The sequence below is a fragment of the Notechis scutatus genome, chromosome Z, assembly GCF_049901735.1.
Source record: "Notechis scutatus isolate UNSWTSFEM ecotype Mainland chromosome Z, rNotScu1.2, whole genome shotgun sequence".
Classification (NCBI taxonomy): domain Eukaryota; kingdom Metazoa; phylum Chordata; class Lepidosauria; order Squamata; family Elapidae; genus Notechis; species Notechis scutatus.
Window position 1 is genome coordinate 77543158 of NC_142025.1, and position 17783 is coordinate 77560940.

General features: G+C 38.2%; 1 protein-coding gene across 6 annotated transcripts in view; it reads left to right on the forward strand.

Annotated features, from left to right (window-relative positions):
- Positions 1-17783, forward strand: part of VWC2 (von Willebrand factor C domain containing 2) — a 62730-nt gene that overhangs the window by 5429 nt on the left and 39518 nt on the right. Inside the window, exon 3 of one of the 6 annotated variants that reach the window (XR_015745932.1) lies at positions 2543-2721. The exons of the other annotated variants lie outside the window; for them this stretch is intronic. The gene's annotated coding sequence lies outside the window, so the exon portion shown is untranslated. The remainder of the gene's footprint in view (positions 1-2542; positions 2722-17783) is intronic. 6 annotated transcript variants of the gene reach the window in all.

Below are 17783 nucleotides of genomic sequence, written 5' to 3' on the forward strand. Positions count from 1 at the left end.
CATCATCTGTTGATCTATTTGCTCGGTATGCAAACTGCATGGGATCTCAGCAGATCCATGATGGTTTTCAGGTGGGACAGCACTAGCCTTTCAAAGGTTTTCATAACTACAGATGTTAGAGCAACTGGTCTGTAGTCATTCAGTTCCCTGATGGAGAGCTTCTTTGGCACTGGATGTTAGTAGAGCGTTTGAAGCAAGAAGGAACATAGCACATCTCTTGTGATTTATTGAAGATTTAGGTAAAGATGGGGGCCAATTGGTCAACACAGACTTTTAAGCAAGAAGGAGTTATCTTGTCTGGCCCTGGTGTTTTTCCTGGCTTTTGTCTGTGAAATAGATCTTGCACTTCTTTTTCTGTGATCACCAGAAGTTGTGAAGCCAATGGGTTGGGGTCAGTTGTAGGAGGCTTGGCTGTTTTTGTTGTGTTTGAGATGGGGGTTGTGGAGATAGGTGGTGGTAGTTTTCTTTCAAACCTGCAGTAAAACACATTCAGGTCATCTGCTAGTTGTTGATTTCCTTCTGTCTGGGAAGGAGGTTTGCTGTAGCCAGTGATGTTTTAAAGAGTTTTCCACATGTTCATTCATAAATGGGATGGCAGACTTTTATAATCTCTGTCATACTTATTATGGGGTTTGTAGTAAATATTACCATTAAACTGAGGGAATATGGAAAATATAATCAAACTCAGCATTTATAGCTAGTAAAACTTTCTATAGAGACAGTATTTTAATTATCCTGGAAAAAAATGTAATCTATACTTGCAGGCATACTGAGTGATTTCGATTTGGGGTTCAATCAGAAACATATTTTAGGTCAAACTGTGTTCTTAGGTAATCACATTATTTAGTACTGGAAAATATAATTTGTTTGTAGAGAATTGTGTTGTATGTAGGTTGCTTTAAGGGCATGCATCTAAGTTTAAAACTATATATACTACCCTATTTTTTTTAACTAAGAACAGTAATGGAATGACCAGTCTTAGTAGATTGCAGCAAGGGGAGAAACTGCTGAGCTCTAAAGAGCAAAGGAGCAATTATGGAAGCACAAGAGTTAGAAATGGACCAAGGAATAGCAGACATGTAAAAGATGGATTGCATAAAATACTAAAGGGAATGAGAGAGGGAGAGATTCTGGAATAATGTAGAGTACAAGTATCAAAATTTGCTGCATCATTTCTTCCCTTCACGGAACTGGGGAAGGTGTGGCCTGCATGTGACATAGTTTGACACCCCTGGTCTAGAGGGAGAAGGAATAGGGAAAGTTATATGTTTACATGATAGGGAAATAGAATGCATGATGATGTCTATGTAAAGGGATGGTGTCAATCATGGTATGATGTGAGAAAAGCTCTAGCCTTTTTTTGGGGGGGGGGCAGCAATTCTGAGAAATCCTGAGAAAGAAAGACAAGAAAAACTTGAAAGGTAATCCCCCAAAAGTAGTATTTGTATTAGACAATTCTTGGAAATAGTAGTGAATGAGAAAAGGAATTTATCATAGTTTGTTTACAAATTCTTAATGGAAGATAAAACACTCTAGTTGGGTGATCTTGAGCCAATCTTGAGTAGAATGGTTGTCAAAGTAGCTTGGTTTTATTGAGTCTATTTTCTGTGAAATATGTATCTAGCTTAGCAATTCATGCTTAGATTCAGCCGCCACCTTAAACCTGTTTTCCTCAGCATATATTTCTCCTTAAGAGATCAGAATTACTTATTGCTGAAGAACTAGCTGACACTTTTATTGTGAAGATTCTTCCAATATAACCAAATATTTTTTCTGATGAATTGTCAAAGGTGCAAACAAGAAATGTGTGAGTTTTCTGAAATGAGCAATATTAAGGAAATAATGAGACCCTCTTTACATCAGTTTTCCATTTTTGTGAATTATAAATTACATTATATAATTTAGATATTAAAGGCATAATATGAATTACCCTCTGTAGGAAGTGAGAAGAATGTGTTCAGTAGGAGCATGGTAAACTTGATTAGAAAGTTTTAAAACTGAATGCTGTTGGAAGTTAAAAAAAAATAAAGCAAAACCTCCTAATATTGCAGAAGTAAAGAAGAGTGATGGTACTAGAATCCATTAATGCTCTTCTTAATTTTTCATTGAAGGATTTAATTCAAAATTCATAGTCATTTATAGTGGCTTCAATATATGGAATATAAACAAGTATCTATTAAAAAAATAATAAAGCCAATTTAGTGTACTGGCTAAGGTTCTCCCACCTTAGATAAGGAAAACCAGTTGGGTGACTGTTGATCAGTCATTCTCTCAGTCCAAACCACCTCTCAGGGTTATTGTTCTGGGGAAAATAGGAGGAGGAAGGAGTATTGGTTGCTGCCTTGAATTAAGTAGGATAAAAATCTAAAAAAAATATTGATCTTCATTATAAAGACTAAGCTAGATTCTAGAAAGAGAGATGGATGAAACTGGCTGTTTTGTTACTCCTGAGAAAAAATGACAAAGTTAGTGGATATGAAAACATTCAAAGTAGTTGAAGAGTACAAAAAATGGCCATAACCTGTTCTCTGTTTTCCCAAAGTACAGGACAGAGAACAGTGGTCAAGTTACAGGAAGGCAAATTCCAGTTGAGATCAATTTGACAATGGAACCAGTTACTGAGGGATATGGTGAGTTCCATTTCACTGGATGTATTCAAGTGGAGGTTGGACAGCCATTTACTCAGGATTCTCTAAATTGGATTCATTCACCGAGGCAGAGGTAATATATATTATAATTTGTCAGCTTAGGTCAGATTTTCATTAAGAATATAAACAGAAATAAACTCAAATTAACAATAAGAAAAATGTTCAGTAATTATCTAGAAAGCTCATAATTTGTATAACTGAAACACTTTACCATACTAAGTTTGTTTTGAGATTTTTGAGTTCTAAGAGAAATCAAACTGCCTAATACAGGGGTCAAACTGGATTTCTTTGAAGGCTGGATCAGCATTGTACTTCTCTGTGGGCCAGCTAGGGGGGAGTTGGGAAGGAGACGGGACGGACGCCTTCTGTAGCATTCTGCTAGCCAAAACGGGGCACGAGGTGGCGCACATGGCCTCCCATGCCACATTTTGACTGCCAGAGGCACCGTGGGCTGGTCCTTTGCTATTTCCAGGCCGATCCCTTGGGCCAAATTTAAGCACCCTGTGGGCTGGATGCGGCCTGCGGGCCTTGAATTTGACATCCCTGGCCTAATAGATGTGACAATTGTTTCATACACCCAATCAGTAGATGAACCAAAGCACATGGGGCACTTTTTTTTTAATGATATTGCATGCCATCTATTATTTCTGTTCAGCTGTAGATAACCTGCAATATTGAATTGTTTGGTATTAGTAAGAATTTGAAAGTGCAGTAGCAGCAAATTTTTAATTTAGAATTACCATCTTGAATAAAGAAAAATATATATGCTGTTTTAAAGAAAATAATTTAGTGTCCAATATTATCATTATTTGCAATCACTCTTCATAGCTTCTTTTCCACTACTAATAGGGTCACTGAGGCAGAAGTTGAGGATATTTCATTGCAAGGGTGGGATGCTACTGGTTCGGCCCAGTTCTATAGAACCGGTATCTCTGAAGAGCAGCAGATACCGAACTGGTTTGGTGTCTGCTGCTCTGTTTCGCCCAACCGCCCGCCCGGGCTCTTGGCTGTCCTTTATTTCCTGCTTTTTCAACCTCAGCTGCTTTGTGCAGCACAGCTGAGGCTGAAAAAGCAGGACAGAGGAGGAATTTCAAACACTGCGCGCCCATGCGCAGCACTTGTTAGTTGTCCGGGCAGCACAGCCAAGGTTTTTAGGAAATGGTTTACAGGCGTGTACAAAACGTAGTCTCACTAATGGTGGGATTCTCCCTGCTGGAGAACCAGCAAATTGCGCCACTGGTTGGACCCGGCCTGCCCACTCACTCTTTACCTGGCATGCGCACCATCAAACTTTTCTTCTAAGTTATCATTTTTCTTTTCTTTTTTTCCCGACCATCAGCTGTTCTTCTGTGCTGGGTGATTTAGATTTAGATCGTTGGATTTCTTGCTTTCTAGCTAATCTAAAAGCAGAGCTGAGCCTGAAGCTTCTATTATTCAATGCAGACTCAGGTAGCAGATGTCAGAAACACAGATTAATTGAATCTGTGGTTCTGTGAGCAATTCAATTTGCCTGCCTGCTCTGCCTGATTTTGGCTAAAAGTTGCACCTTTTTTAAATAAAAAATTAAATATTTACATACATTGTGTGTTGTGAGTTAATTTTGTGAGTTTGCTTGCTAGCAAATTTTATGAGTTTGCTAGCAAACAAATTTTATGTGACAGACCCAGGTAGATATTGCAGAAAAATAGATCTCTGAATGAATCTGTGATTCTGTGAGCAACTCAATCTGCCTGCCTGCTTTGCCTGATTTTGAGTAAAAGTTGCTCTTTTTTAATTAAAAAATCAATATTTATTTAATATTTATAATATTTACATGCAAGCCAAGCCCAGCCAGTCACATGATCAACAAGCCATGCCCAGTCATCAAGCTACGCCCAGCCAGTCACAGGACTAGCAAGACACACCCACAAATTAGGCCAAACCCACAGAACCAGTTGTTAAGAAATTTGAATCCCACCCCTGTTTCATTGTCTTTGGTTTTGAGAGAGAAAGAGTAATTTGGTATATGGGAGGAATACTGTATGTAGAATACATGAGAAAATGAAAGGCATATGAGAGAATAAAAGGAGATTCTATGAATTTTTAATTTGGGATGATGGTTATCATAACTAATAAAGAGTCAAAATGTTTCTTTACTGTTAGTTTTAATTTTATTTTAATTGCATATGCTTAGATTTTTTTAGATTACTTTATATTATTTTCTTCCTGGTAAGCTAGAAAAATGAAGGATAGATAGCATCATTACCAGATGGATTTGTAACTGGCTGATAAATCACACTCAATGAATAGTACTTAATGATACTATATCTACATGGAGGGAAGTAAGCGGGGGGGTACCACAAGGTTCCATCTTAGGCCTAGGACTCCTCAATATCTTCATTAACGACTTAGATGACGGGATAGAAGGGGAACTCATCAAATTTGCAGATGACACCAAGCTGGCAAGAATAACCAACACCCCAGATTAGAACCGGGCTGTGGAAGCGGTGGGTGCTTGCGCTCGCATGGGAAGCTCCAACTTTATTGTTCTATATGCTGTAGTTCACTTTTGTGAAATAGAAATTATGTTACTGAGTATGGATCAAAAATACAACGGCTTGATTTTTATCAAGATTTTTAGTATGTGGATAAATTTTGCATTTTGTGTGGCACAAAAAGTGGTTTAGATTTAAAACATTTTATGTGATACTGTTCCCATCAATCTTTTGTGTTGCTAGTGGTATAGGTAGTCCTCCACTTATGACCACAATTGACTCAAAATTTCTGTTGCTAAGCAAGCAGTTGTGAAGTGAATTGCATCCATTTTAAAACTGTTTTGCCATAGTTGTTAAGCAAATCACTACAGTTGCTAAGTTAATCATGCAGCTGTTAAGTAAATCTGGCTTCTCCCATTAACTTTGCTTGTCAGAAGCCAGTTGAAGAAATTACAGCTGATGATCAGATGAACCCAAGATGCTGCAAACATCATAAATAGAAACCAATGGCCAAGTGCCAGAATTTTAATGACTTGACCATAGGGATGCTGCCACAGTTGAAATGAAAACTAGTCATAAGTCACTTTTTTCGATGCTGTTGTAACTTTGATTGATCACTAAATGAATGGTTGTAAGTTGAGGACTATCTGTGTAACTTTCCAAATTATTTTTTAGCATTTTTACTTTGATCTCCAGCCAAATGAATGATTAGTGAAGAAGCAGTGTCAAACTCTAAAAATAGAACTTAAGAGGGGAAAGTTATGAAGATATTTTTTGACAATTACATTTATGAAAGTTCTAAATTCTAATTCCTTATGCAAAGAATGATGTGGTAAAATTGAAAAGCAAGTTGGCTGGATGTAAGGGTCTCTTTAGATAACAGATATAGTTGGCTCTATCTTCTTGTCCAATCTTTACGACTCAACTGTGTCCCAGCCCAACTATGAACCAGTGACTACTGACTGCATGCTTAGATATATGTATGAGTGCAGGTATATATTTATGTATGTATTTAGCATATGTATATGTGTGTTATGTATATGTTTGGGTGGATATATTCTTTCTCTTGAGAGCAGGCAACAGAATTTCATTTTTAATGCGGGGCCAGTGTGATCACAATTTTAAAAATGGCAATAAAGTTAGCTTATCTAAATTAGCAAAGATTTATTTCTATTGTTATGCGCTCTTTCCATATTCATTGTTGGCTATAATTCCTAACTTTGTGGAAAATCTGCTTTAATAAAGAAGATTAACATGCATAGAAATTATAAGGGTATCTCTATACTATATAGTGTAAAAGTGGACCCTCTGTTAAACTGTCTCCATCGTCTCTAGCTGTGCTTACTGGGAATGGGGTTTCTTAGGATATGTAAGAAGAATCTGAGTAAAGAAAGAACTTGGGTTAAAAAGTAATTAGATGTGAAGTATTTGTCTTAAACAACAGAAACAGATTTGTGACTCTTTGGCTAATCTAACATTAGCAGTAAGATCCCAAAAATTTAAAAGATAGCAAAATGACTGAAATAAATTTAATCCTGTAAAACAAGATTTTAGGAGCCATTTTCTGCAAATAACGCTCAGTATGTGATCAGGAAGTAGGGTAATACTACTGTAGTTAGTCAGCATTGAGGTGGGACAATGCAATATATTTTGCTTTCATGAATGCCAGTTTGGTTAAAGCAGCAGACTAGAAATCAGGAGACAGTTCTAGTTTCACCTTAGGTAGGAAAACCAGTTAGGTGATTTTGGGCTTGCTGTTTTTCTCAGCTGAACTCACCTTTATATGATTATTGTTGTGGGGAAATAGGAGGAAGGAGTATTAGGCATGTCAGGGTAATGATGATTTAATAGCTGACCAGCTGCTGTAGTGTTATAATACTGTAATGTTATGATGATGCAATGATAGCAATCAGTGAGCAGGGTTATTCGACTGCTACTATTTTAAGAGGCTGTAATATAAGAGAGACCATGTGAGGGTGTATCTCTCTCTCCATGTGTGCTTCCGTGGTGTAGCTGATTACTGATTGCTGTTTGTTCAAGGCCTGTATCGAAGTACTTGTGCGTGTGTATGCTTTTGTAGGGATAAAACCACTATATGTAAATACAAACCTGTGTGCTCTATTTGCTCCTGGGTTGTCTCACCTAGTCACAATGTGTGCACTCTGGCAGGTTATGGGCCCAGTTCAGAGAGAAGCCCAGAGTGACTAGAGAAACCAGAGAGAAGAGAAACCCAGTGAGAACTTGCACCAGACCATAGGGCTTCTGCATCATGGTTTATTAATGGTTATTGCTTGTAAAAGAAACAAGCAATATGGTTTCCTTTGGCATAATGGAAAGAGGTGTCGTGGTGTCTTGGCTGAATGAGACAAACTACCTCTCCTGGAGTTTAAAGATGAAGGTGTACTTGAAAAGGGAGGAGTTGTGGACAATAGTTACTAATTCACCAGCAATCCTGGATGATGGGGACTGGAGAAAAAATGAAAAGGCATTAGCCAGCATAATTCTGGCTTTAGGGGACAATCAGCTGATACACGTGAGGGGTCTCCAGTCTGTGAAAGAGTTCTGGGAGGTTTTACGTGGTGTGTATGTTAGAGCGACTGCGGGCAGTAAAATGTTGCTGACAAGGAGACTGTGTAAAGCACAACTGAAGTCGTGGGAGAGCATGTCCACACATCTGCAGGCTATGAGAAAAACATTCCTTGAGTTAGAGGAAAGAGGAATGATGTTTACTGAGGCACACAAAATATATGTGGTCCTCAGTTCGTTGGACACTTCATGGGATGTTCTTTACCTTAGAATCCATGCAAGAGAGGGACTTAACCATGACATATTTGACTGGTTGATTGTTGGAAGAAGAACAGAAATGGCTGGAGAGTCTACTAGGAAAGGGAGGAGATAATGCTCAGTGCAAGCCAACACCTGCAATATCCCAGGATGCCGGTAGAGCAGCTGAGACTGTTTACACAGAGGAGAAACAGAGGAGCAGCGAAACAAGGATGTAGGGCTATTCAACACATGGAGAGTGGTTCTTCATCGTCGTCATTTTGAGTTGTTCGGAGAACTGGCAAATACCATCTCTCACTGGCTGCCTGCTTGCCGCTCACCCCGCCCATCAGCTTGCCCCACCCTGCCCCACCCTGCCCTATATATCTCACCTTTGCCATGGGGCCCAGCTAATCTCTACGCCTGCTTTGCTCACAAAAGGTAAGCATTCCCCCCCGTTTCACCTTTGGTCGGGGCCCAGGGACATGCCATTTCCCGGCTCCGGCCTTGCCCCAGAGCCTCCGCTCAATCGTCCTTCACCTAGGAAAAACAATAATAAGAAATATATTATGTAAATGTATGAGAATAATAGAAAGTGTAAATGCTAATAAGAAAAAAATAAAGTTGAAATTTCAAAATCCTCTATTAATAAACTTACTGTGATCAACTTGTAAAAAATTTACCAAGGTTTCAGTCCTCAATCATTCCAAATATTCATCCTAATCAATACTGACACCCAAACACATTTGTTTCTTTATAACATCTCTTATCAATTGCTGATTGATTAAATACCATAAGTCAAGTTTCCAAACCAATCTATCTTCCCCCCAAAAAACAGATAAAATTGTTCCTCAATTAGATGCATTTCCCACTGTCCATCAAACCCCTAAAAAAAATTGCCACTCATCCACTCAGAAAATTCTCTGCTATTATATAAAAGCACAGTGTTAAGCTTCCAGAAGGCGTATGTAGTTGGCTTTATGATTTCTGAGTCTATATTACTTCTTGGTCAGATTACACCTGAAAAGAAATCTTCTTGATGTTATTTGTGTTATTTCTGTGCCTATATTTCTTCTTCACAAATCTGCTTTGAAAACAAATTCTTCTTATAGATTTGGAATGTTTAATATTTGTTTTTTTAAGATGGCTTGCGTAGATTTTATAAGTTGATGGACCCTTTTTGAAAAAAATCATCTGAAGATTGCATCCCCTTGGGTGTCAGCTTCCTCCTTCTCATTGTAATACCATCTATTGTTACTTAAAGCAGGGAGAGAGCAGGGAGGCAATGAAGAAGACAAAAAATATATTTCTGAGTATTTTGATCCAAAAAGCTTTTTGCTAATTAATAAAATACAAATCGGAAGTCATGCCATGTTTTCATACGGAGAGTAAAAATTGGTAAGAGCAGTCAAATAAATCAAAGGGAAAAAGCAAAACACAAAATAGAAAGAATCCAGCAGGTATTGAAATAAAACAGCATTCAGCCAGCCAATTAACCTTTAAAAATATGGGGAAAAAACAAAAATTCAAAAAAGGAACTCAAAAATCCCAGCCATTCTAATGATAAAGTGCTGCTGGTCAGAGGATGGCAATGCCCATTGACTTTTCAGCTACTTCCACAGGAAGCTGCAGTCTTCAAGATTTCCCCTCCCAGATGGTCAACAGCTGTCCAAAAGTTGTCTTGGGTCAATCCTAAGTGCCCGTTTTCAAATCCAGGGATAAGGCTGCCAAAAAATCAAGTGTGGGAGCAAACACAGCAGAAAGTGAATAAGGAGGGGGGGGGAATCCCCTTACAGTACACCACAGCAGCCATTTTGGGGAGGACTCTTTGTTAAAATCAGAGTTTAGTGTATCTCATTTTGATCATGAAATTAGAATCTTATCTGTTGTCATCATCAGTAATCATACTATCATCTCACACATTATATTTGTTTACAAGTGATTTTCGTTGTATTTTAAGCACATCTTTAGTCAGGGAGATCGGATTGTCAAAGAGCACTAATGATGGCTGACATTGTCCATGGCCAGTGTCTGAATGTTTAAATATACAGATAGTCCTAATTTAGCAATTACATTAGTGATGAAAAAGTAATCTTACAACTAATTCTTGCTGTTACAACCTTTGAAGCTCTGTAAAGCAAATGAAAGATGAAATGAGATCATAAGCATAGTCATTGTTTTACAGACATGAAAAAGCTATCCATGAAAGTTTCATTGAAATATATTATCCTGGAAGATGGATTATGCTTGTTTTATGGCTAGCATTGAAAGGAATACTTTGTAGAGAGAGTAAACTGCTAACACATCAGTAAATATAGTTCAAACTCTTTAAAGTTATTGCCTAGCATAACATTGCTTATTTATTCAGATTTGTTACAGCTGCCTAACCGCAATAGTGTATAATAAGATAAATATCTCTAACACCTAAATCTATAAAGTTGTCTATAAATAAAATTAATTTCATGTAATATGATATAAAAGTTAATTCAAATTTGCGGTTTTAGACATTAATAAAGATATTACGTTGGTTATATTCCCCTTATGATTTATAATAATGAAGGCCTACATTTTATCTCATATTAAAATAAAGTTTATGATATAATATAACAATAGAAACTATAAAACTAAATAATTCCAGCTAAATAATTGGAATTACTAAACAACCATATTAATGTAAGTATATGATCTAATTAATAAATCAAATATTTATTGTCAGATCAAAACAAGACATGAAATGAGTTGGCCTGATTATAATAATTATAATAGAAAGGTGAGATTAATTATGGTGCTGTGGTAAAATTTATCTACCCCTAACTAGTCTACAGCAATTAATTGTTCATTGATTTTGCATGCTAATAATGCAGATTTAGCCACAACATATGTTATTTTCAGGATCTTGATCTAATAATAGATGTTGAATATAATATTAAGACAAATTAAAGGACTATCTTGACCAGGGATTCCACTAACTTTCTAAATTATAGTACTGCATAGGAGGACATGAACTAAAGATTCACACGGGATAAGGCTGCCTTTATCTGTACCAAATGTAAACTACCAGAAATTGAATTACTCAACAAAAACATAAATGATCTAGAGCAGGGGTGTCAAACTGGATTTCTTAAAGGGCCGGAGCAGCATTATACTCCTCTGTGTGCTGGCGGTGGAGGGTGGCAGGGGAGTGGAACAGATGCCCCCTGCAGCACCCTGCCAGCCAAAACAAGACATGAGGGGTCCATGCACAGTCCCCCTGCAGCTCATTTTTGCCCTCCATGGCCTCCTGCAGCACTCTGCTGGCCAAAAACAGGCTGTGTGGCCTGTTTTTTGGCCATTTTGGGCCTTTCATTTTAGACCCGTTTCTTGGCCAGCAGAGTGCTGCAGGAGCCCATGGAGGGTAAAAATGCAGTGGGGGGGCGCAGGTGGCCCATTTTAGCCACCCGAGGCACCATGGGCCTGTACCTTGATATTTCCAGGGCGGCCCCACAGGCTGGATTTAAGCACTCGGTGAGCCAAATCCGGCCCGCGGGCTTTAAGTTTGACACCTCTGGTCTACAGGCAAGTCTAGTCACTCTGAGACTCAAACAAGATACTATAATTAAAGGAAGATTGAATACAACAAGGAACAAAAAATTGCCATAAAGAAATAACTTTTAGAAATAAACCAGTTGCAATATCACTTATAGGAAAAAAAAACATGATAGCAATACCCCTGCAGTCCAGTCCAGCCCCGCTGTAGCTGAATAATTAATTTCATACCCTTCCTCTGAAAGGAAGTGTGCAGACATCTGAAAAAGGGACATCATCAAGTGTACCAGTGACAAGGAGAAAACTAGACCAGACTTCTCCAAGGGAAAAAAGTATGTATTAGTGATAGGAGACTAATTTCTCAGAGAACTGAATCAGCAATTTGTAAACTAGACTATCAAAGAAGCTATTCTGCCTCAGGTATAGGTACACAGGTGGAGTTTTCATGTATTTCCAATAGAATGTCAACATCCAATGAAGGAATGGAGCATTTCAAAAGTAAACCACTGGCTTAAATAACAGTGCTGTTGAGAGAATTTTGGATTCCTAGACTATGGTCTACATTACTTAGATGAAGGGCTTCTGGCTAAAAAAACAACATATAAATTCGCAACTGATTGACACACATTCAACATGTAGTCCTCAATGGAATTTCATCTACATGGAAGGAAGCACACAGTAGGTTTTCTCTTAGGCCTTCAATATCTTCATAACTGATTTTTACAAGAGAATAAAAGGAGAACTCATAAAATTTGCAGATGACACTAAGTTAACACTTTAGAAGGTAGACTAAGGATTTAGGATGATCTTGACAGGCTTGAGCATTGCATTATATCTAGTAAAATGAAGTTCAGTGGTGCGAAAAGTAAGGTATTGCACTTAGGAAGGAAAAACCAAATGTGCAGGTATAGAATAGGTAGTTCGTGATTCAACAGTATTAACTGATAGGTGTTATAGTGGACCACCATTTACCAGCAGTGTGCTGTAATTGCCCCTAAAGCTTTCCTCGTATGCATCAACAGAAGTATAGTATCAAAATTACAAGGAGTGATAATACCACTCAATACTGTACTAGTGAGGTCACACTTGGAATACTGCATTCAGTTCTGATCACCATGATACAAAGATATTCAGTCCCTAGAAAGAGTGCAGAGAAGAGCAACTAAGATAGTGAGGAATCTGAAAGCTAGACTCTATGATGAATAGTTAAGGGAAGTGGGTATGTCTAACCTATCAAAGAGAAATAGTAGGGGGTACCATGATAGCTGTTTTACAGTATTTGAAAGATTGTTACAGAGAAGAGGAGGTTGACTTACTCTGCAAAACACCTGAAAGCAGGACTAGAAGTAACAGATGGAGGATGATTAAAGAGCAATTCTATCTAAAACACAAATGTCAAACTCGCTGCATCATGTTGCCATCATGTGATGTATCACAATGTTTTTTCCCTTCACAGAGCTGGGTGGGCATGGTCTATGCATGATGTATCCGGCCCACGGGCTGCCAATTTAACACTCTGATCTAGAACTATGCATACATTTTCTGACATTGATAACAGAAATGACTTGCCTTCAGTAGTTATGGATCCTCCATCCTTGTAGATTTTCAATGGATAACCATTTGTCTCAAATGGTATAGGGTCTCCAGTTCAAGCAGGGGATAGGAGAATCGTGTTTCTCATATAATAAGGCTGGGTCTTTTTTTTGAGCCCCCCAAAAAATGCTAGGACGTCTTTTTTGGGGTGAATTAATTTCTCCCCCCGCGCACCCTTGCCTAGAGCACCCCGCGGGCAGCCTTGCCTTGCCACCAGCCACTCCTAATGGCTGATCATGGCGGAGGGCTCCCTACCCCCTCCAAGCACCTTTGCTGCAGACCCGGGTCAGTGGGCGGGAGGTGGTGTGGATGTCTGCCGGCAGTATATCAGCTGCTTCTTGGGCAGGGAGCCGCCTCTGTAACTTCCACGGTTCCCACCGCTGCTGCCGCTGCTGTTGGAGACGGTGCTGGTGAGAGAGGGACAGCTGCAGCTCAGCCTGGGCATGCTTGGAATGCAGGAAAGAGCTGCGCAACGGGATTTTTGGAAACTTGCAGAGCCCGAGGCTGGAGCATCAAGGGTAGCAGCAGCAGAGACACTCGCTCGGCTCTCTTCTCACACCCAACCAGCCGCTTGGGATTAAATGAAAACGGATCGTGCAGTGCTCCCAGGTACCTCAAAATGGTTTTTTCCCTGTTATTGCGGGGATGGGGGAAAAAGCGGGAGTGACTCAGATGCTGTTGTTGGAGATGGCGCTGGTGAGAGAGGCATCTGAGTTTCAAAACACCTCAAGTTTCAAAACAGACTGAAAGACATCCCAGTATAGAGTACATTGCAGCAGTTCAAACTCTTGAGGGCTCGTTAACAAGTTAACATTACAAGGTCCATTTCAGATAGGACTTGGAACTGATGCTTCAAGAGAGGTGAGCAAGGTCTTTTCTTCTCTCTACCACCTCCCGCTGGCCATGGCCTCCATATATGCAAGAGGTAGTTGCAACAAACTCAAGAAAACCCCCTTGTCACAGATTTACTAGAGAGTTACATATTTCTTTAGTATACAGGCCAACCTGAATCTCAGCATAGCAATATGTTGCTCCTGTCACCATTTCAAAATCTAATAATAAAGAATCAAAAAATTGTCAAATGTGATGTTTTATCAAGGATGCGCTGTACAGACTGATCACAGTGGCTAGGTAGATATCTGCATGCTGCTCTTTTCCAAGCAGGGAATTGGTAATTTTTTAAAAAAAATTATTATTTTTTATTTTTTTTAAATATTAAACATAAAAATTTAATGTCTACATAAACAGTGTTTTGTTTGGGTACAGCTGATTTTGAGAAATAATAATAACAATCATATTCATAACAATCATAGTCACATAATAATAATAGTATTTACTTATCTATTTTAGTGAATCTTCTATGTACTTAATCATTCTCTAATGCTTTTAAATTTCCAATTTCTATTTCTCTAATTAGCCATTGATAAAACAAATCCCATGTTAAGTAGTATTCACTTTCTTCCTTCTCTTTAATTTTGAGTGTTAGTCTATCCATGTCTACATATTCTAATATTTTTTTAATTACATTTTCATCTATAGGGATCTCTTCATTTTTCCATTGTGGAAAAATATGCAAACACAATTCTAGTTGCTGTTAATACATGTAGAATTAAATATATATTCCCTTTATTGCATTTTTCTGGTTTTAGATCTGTATGTTGCTTTACTATTTTTTCTAACCATATGTGTATTTTTTTGCCTTTGGACATGTCCACTACATGTGATAATACAAACCCGGTATTTGATTACATTTTCAACACTTGGCTGCAGTGGTGGGATTCAAATAATTAACAACTGGTTTTCTGCCATAATGACTGGCTGGGTAGGCTTGGCCAGGTGGTCATGTGACAGGGTGGGCATGACCAACTCAACATCACTCATTACACCCAGCCCCGGCTCCCGGCTATTCTCGACAATATGACTCTGTGAGTTTGATAACCCTGGTCTGACATGATCTGTTTTTGATAAACCCATGTTGGCTTTCAGTTATGATTTTGTTTGCCCTTAGGTATTATGCTGATTTGTTGCTTATCTTTTCCAGAATCTTCCCAGGTATTGAGGTCAGGCTGATAGATGTAGTTTTCTGAATCCATTTCTTTTTCTTTTTTGAAGATGGAAACTATATCAGCTCTTTTCCAGTCCTCTGGCAGTTCTCCAATGCTCCAGGATCTTTGAAAGATATAGTTCAGTGGTTCTGAGATCACATCTGCCAGTTCCTTCAAAACCTTGCAGTGTAATCCATCTGTTCCTGGTGATTTGAATTTGTCTAAGGTGGATAGGTGCTCACTTACCATTTTCTTGCCTATTTTAACTTGTATTCCTAATCTGTTGTTACAGTACTGTTTTGATAGATTGGACTGTTTTTTTCTTTTGTGTAAAGACAGATGAAAAAACAAGTTAAGCACAGTTCTGCTTTCTCCCTGTTGCTTGTCACCTTCTTGCCATTTTGTCCCATTAATGGACCAATCATCGTCTTGACTTTTTTCTTGTTTTTTACATGTTGAAAGAACCTTTTTTTTTTGTTATTATTGACTTTTTGGCAAGCCTTAGTTCATTTTGAGCCTTAGCTTTCCTCATTCCATCTTTGCAGGCTTGAGTTATTTGCTGATATTGTGCCTTGGTTATGTGCCCCTCTTTCCACTCTTCATACTTGTCCTTTTTGTCTTTTAATTTATCAGAGAGTTCTTTATGCAGCCATGCTGGGGGGAGGGTTGATAGTTGTTATTTTTCTTTCTCATTCATATTGTGTTAGGCTCAGCTTTTATAATCTCACTTTTCAAAGTTTTCCAAACTTCTTGGGTTGGTTTCATCTTGAGGATTCTCATCCATGGGATCCTTCCCAAGCTCAGTCTAAGTTTATTGAAATTAGCTCTCTTAATGTCCAAAACTCTAGTATGACTTGGTTCTATTACTTGTGCTTGCATAATGTTGAATTAAATAACTTCTTTCAAACATATGGTCATCCATGTGGCTGCTTATATATTTGAGTCAAGATTATTTGGGACAGACCCATAGTCATAACAACAAACAACAAATTATTTCAAAAGTTCATTTCCTGAAAAACTTTTGATTATTGTTATAGAGCCTTCAAAGTGACAAATATAATTTCAGAGTAACTGTATTATGTAGGAATCTTCAGAAATACAAAGTTAAGTTTTAATAACTGTAATGTTTTTAGTTACATAATATTTCTGGCATGCTGCATCAGTTCAAGACGGCCAAAAGTGTTTTGCTGCTGATTTTCATTTGTACTCAGTGTCTGATACATCTCACTGCAATCGCCGACAATAGTCAGTTAGCATTGGTAGATTCTAGTAGCCTCAACACTGTTTTTCCATTGTGACAATGTCCTGGTGAAACCTTTTAGTGTGTTTTTGTCACTGATTGAAACTACATTTTCAGGAACGAAGTCCCGGTAAATGCAGAAAATGAATCTTCAGTGATATGTTGCACTTGATGGTCTTGTATGGTATTAGAAGTTTGTCAACCAGCTGAATGATTTTGTGCTAAGAAAATTCTTAGCAACATCCTTGAATGCTTTCCTGACAATTTTCTCTGGCCCTAGTAACAGATCTTCAAACCATTTGTCATTGATGTCATATCTGATTTGTGGACCAACAAAATACCTTCCTTAATCCTGGGATCAGTTACTCTTGGAAACCTGGGCTCAATTAACGAAAACCTTCACTGTTCTTATACACAAAACTTTTCATCAGTCTGAGTTTCATGTAAAGAGAAGGAAAAATATTTTTGTCAGGTCAACAAGTGGTTCATATGCTACATTTTCTGTCCTGGAACCAAATTCCTTCTTAGTAATTTCTTTTTAATGTAATGTGACTCTCTTGCATGTCTATCTGTTCATGTAAGTAGCAACAGTACATGGTATATCTGAGCGGCATCCCAAGCAGCAGAGCTACTACTTTTAGATCTCAACAGATATTCATTGTACTTGGCATATTGCACATACTTCAACAACCATTCCATGTTTTTGTATGTTTCTTTCATGAATGCAGCATAGCTAACAGATACTGAAGGGTGTATACTGCCATTGTATAAAAACAGAAGACTTTATACATGGTATGTGATAAGTTAAATTAAAGGTTATGTTTGTGATTAGCAGCCAAAAATCTATACACCCCAAATTGTTCAGAAAGCAAAATCTTTGTGGTCTGGTATAATTAATATCATGAAATCCCGCACTCTTGTCTTCCTGCAGGGCATGGATGTTGAAGTGATTCAGTATGAAAAGTGGTGATTTGACATTAGCTAAGGGATATTTTGAGCAGGTATATAGGCAACAATTCCACTGAGCAGCAGCAAATTTTCCAACTTGTCTTTGCTGCTTTATTTAACATATTTGTATTTAACATACAGGTATATGTTTTCTTTCACCACAACCTCAGACGCAGAGATCCTGGTTATAAGGAAATTTTCTCTCAAGATCACTGCTGCATACCCCCAATCTTAGTATTCAAATTGCTGAAGGACCTGAATACCTAAAGAGCAACCCCAAGAGAGCAATATTACGCTTATCCATAAGATTACCCTCATCTACCAGGTCTGCAGATTTATGTATTATCAGGCTGTGAATTAACAAATTCATATTTTATACAGTTGTTGTTGGGATCACCAGCGATCCAATCATAGTGACATTCAACATCACTCTCACTATGTTTCCCTGAGTGCACTCATTCTCCTAACGGGGAATACCTCAACACTGGTTATGGGCCCAGGCCATACGAGGCTCAGATAACTGAGAGTTAGTGTGAATACACAGTAC